We start from the raw sequence: 3,848 nt of genomic DNA on the forward strand, positions 1-3,848 counted from the left end.
GGCTGGCTGCGCGCGCACACAATGTGCTGCTCGCCGGAGATAGACAACTTTCAGGAGCGTGAGGCACCCTGGACAATATGAGCCGCCATTTCTTCAATCTTTTGCGGAAAACGTAACTCCCCCCCTTCATATTCTTAAACATGACGTTCATTCGCTTCTTTCCCTCTAAGTTAAATGCAAATACTTTATTATTCAGAGAGTAATCCCAAGCATTACCTTGCTCCATGTGTGAATGAGGAACAGGACTGTAGGGAGGGTGTGCCAGCTGAGCACGGCACCGCGGCACAGGAGGCCATTCAAGAGGGGAGAGCAAAATGACAAGTGATAGTTGTAGGGGATTCTATAAGTAGATTAATAAATGATATCCTTTGTAAGCAGAATGGAGAGTCCCACATAGTATGTTGCCTGCCTGGTGGCAGGGTGTAGGACATATTTGATCAGCTTGAAAGGATGTTGGAGAGGGAGGGTGAAGATCCAGTTGTTGTAGTCCACGTTGGGATAAACAACATAGGTAAGACTAGGAAAGAAGACCTGTTTAGGGATTATCAGGAACTAGGAATTAAATTAAAGAACTGGGCCTCAAGGGTTATAATCTCCGGATTACCATCTGAGCCACATGTAAACTGGCATAGGGATACGAGAATAAGGGAAGTAAACACATGGCTAAAGGAGTGGTGCAGGAAAGGGAGGGGTTCTCTTTCATGGGGCACTGGTATCAGTATTGGAACAGGAGGGATCTGCACTGTTGGTACGGTCTCTACCTGAACCGAGCTAGGACCAGTGTTCTAGCAAAAAAATGGTAAACAGGGTGGTTAACAGGACGTTAAACTAGAAAGTGGGGGGGAGGTAAAACACCAGGAAGTATAATGGCCAATGGGAATCAAAGCAACAGGTTAACATCTGTGGGGATGGATTTAACTGCATGGAAAAATATGAAAAAAAAAGAAAGGAGAACTCAAGAGAGGTTATTAAAGTCTCCAGCATACAAAATAGGATAGAGTGTTTGGACAGGGTTAGGAATCAAACTTCAAGCAAACTGGATAAATGAATGACAATGAGAAGAGGGACAGTCAATGCAGGACTGAAGGTGTTGTATCTGAATGCAGTATAAAAAAATAAGGTAAATGAGCTTCTGGCGCAGATCGAAATTGGCAGGTATGATATGGTGGGCATCACAGACAGGTGGCTGCAAGGGGCTCAGGATTGGAAGCTAAATATCTAAGAATATACATCCTATTGAAAAGACAGGCAGGTGGGCAGAGGGGGTTAGGTTGCCTTATAAGCAAGAAATGAAATTAAATCAATAGCAAGAAATGATGTAGGGTCATATGATGTAGAATCTGTGTGGGTAGAGTTGAGGAACTGCAAAGGTTTAAAAAAAAAACATAAATGGGAGTAGTGTACAGGCCTCCATACAGTAGTCAGGATTTGGGGCACAAGATACACCAAGAGATAGAAAAGATGTGTAAGAAAGACACGGTTGCCGTGATCATGGGGGATTTCAATATGCAGGTGGACTGGGAAAAACAGGTTGGTAGTGGATTGCAAGAAAAGGAATTCGTGAAATGTCTATGAGATGACTGTTTGGAGCAGCTTGTGGTAGAGCCCACTAGGGAACAGGCAATACTGGATTTAGTGTTGTGCAATGAGGCAGACTTGATAAGGTAGCTTAAGGTGAAGGAACCCTTAGGAAGCATTGACTATAATATGATTGAATTTACTCTGCAATTTGAGATGAAGAAGGTGGAATCAGATGTAACAGTATTACAGTTGAATAAAGGCAACTACAGAGGCATGAGGGAGGAGCTGACCAGTATTGACTGGGATAGGAGCCTAGCAGGAAAGATAGTTGAACAGCAATGGCAGGAGATTCTGGGAGTAATTTGGGGGACACAGCAAAAATTCATCCCTAGGAAAAAGAAGCATACTAAAGGGAGGATGAGGCAACCATGGCTGACAAGGGAAGTCAGGGACAGCATAAAAGCAAAACAGAAAGTATATAATGTGGCAAAAGGCAGTGGGAAGACAGGGAATTGGGACACCTGCAAGGCAAACAGAGGACAATGAAAAAGAAAAAAGGAGGGACAAGATTAAATATGATGGTAAGCTAGCCAGTAATATAAACAAAATTGCAAGAGTTTCTTTAGATTAACAAAGGGCAAAAGAGATCCAAAAGTGGACTTTGGGATGCTGGAAAATGATACTGGAGAAGTAGTAATGGGGAACAAAGAAATGGCTGAGGAATTGAATAAGTAGTTTGCATCAGTCTTCACAGTGGAAGACACGAGTAATATCCCAAAAGAGTCGGGGTGGGCACCAGAGGTGCGTATGGTGGACATCACCAAAAACTAAAAGATCTGAAGGTGGATAAATCACCTGGACTAGATGGGCTACACCCCAGCATTCTGAAGGAGATAGCTGAAGAGATAGTGGAGGCATTACTGATGCTCTTTCCAGAATAACTAGAGTCAGGGAGGGTCCCAGAGGACTGGAAAATCATGAATGTCCCCCCCCCACCCCATTTAAGAAGGGAGTAAGGCAAAAGATGGGAAATTACAGGCTGATTAGCCTAACCTTGGTCATTGGTGAAGGAACCCCTCGCCACTATCCAGCCACAAACCCCTATGACACTACACACAAACACATAGTCAGGCTATCTTAGGGGAAGGATGGAAGATGAAGATGCCACCCCAGTAATTAAAATTTAAAGACTGCTCCATTCTGACTCAGAATCCAGGACTTGACGGTTAGTAACCACAAGATAGGGAATTGTGGAATACTTGTATGTTGAGACTGTCTAATTTAGGCTGAGCAGAAATGAGTTAAAATAATACATGACTAGGAGCATGAAGTAGGGAAACTTTAGCTTTATGAAACAGTACATATTGCTGTAATTGCAAACTGCTTTTCCCTAGACTGAGAAATCACGTAGGACAGATAGCAAAAAGCTAGGGCTCGCAGCATCTGTACACTCTTATCTCCACCACATTCTGCTTCAATTAATGTGTGTCTGGTTGCCTAAGTAATGACCTTGCCTTGCTAAATCACAGTACAATTGCAGTTTGTTTTAACTTGTTTAATCAGAGCCTTCCTGACCGTCCTGTGAGACTGTGTCTTGGAGCTCTCCCTGCTGTAATCAATTGCAAGCTTGAATAAAGAAGTGCTACTGCTGAAGCAAGACTCTCGTCCTCGTGGTGTGTCTTTTAGAGTTCAAAAAGACCACCTACAGTTGGTAAGATTTTGGAGTCCATTGTGAAGGATGACATTTCTGAATACTTGGAAGTGCATGGTAAAATAGGGCAAAGTGAACATGGTTTTATCAAGGGGAGATCATGCCTGACAAATCTGTTAGAATTCTTTGAGGAGGTAACAAGCAGGTTAGACCAAGGAGAACCAATGGATGTTATCTATCTGGACTTCAAGAAGGCCTTTGATAAGGTGATGCACAGGAGGCTGCTGAGTACGATAAGGGCCCATTGTGTTAGAGACAACATACTAGCATGGATAGAAGGTTGGCTGTCTGGCAGAAAGCAGACAGTGGGGATAAAAGGGTCCTTCTCAGGATGGAAGCCGGTGACTAGTGTTGTTCCACAAGGGTCAGTGTTGGGACCAAAACTTATCATTTTATATCTTAACAATCTAGCTGAAGGAACTGACGGCACTGACGGCATTCTGGCTAATGCAGATGATACAAAGATAGGTGGAGGGACAGGTAGTATTGAGGAGGTGGGGACATTGCTGAAAGATTTAGACAGGTTAGGAGAGTGGGCAAAGAAGTGGCAGATGGAATATAATGTGGGAAAGAATGAGGTCATGTGCTTTGGGGGGAAGAATTGAGGCATGGACTA

The sequence above is a fragment of the Rhincodon typus genome, chromosome 1 (assembly GCF_021869965.1).
Source record: "Rhincodon typus isolate 14 chromosome 1, sRhiTyp1.1, whole genome shotgun sequence".
Taxonomy (NCBI): domain Eukaryota; kingdom Metazoa; phylum Chordata; class Chondrichthyes; order Orectolobiformes; family Rhincodontidae; genus Rhincodon; species Rhincodon typus.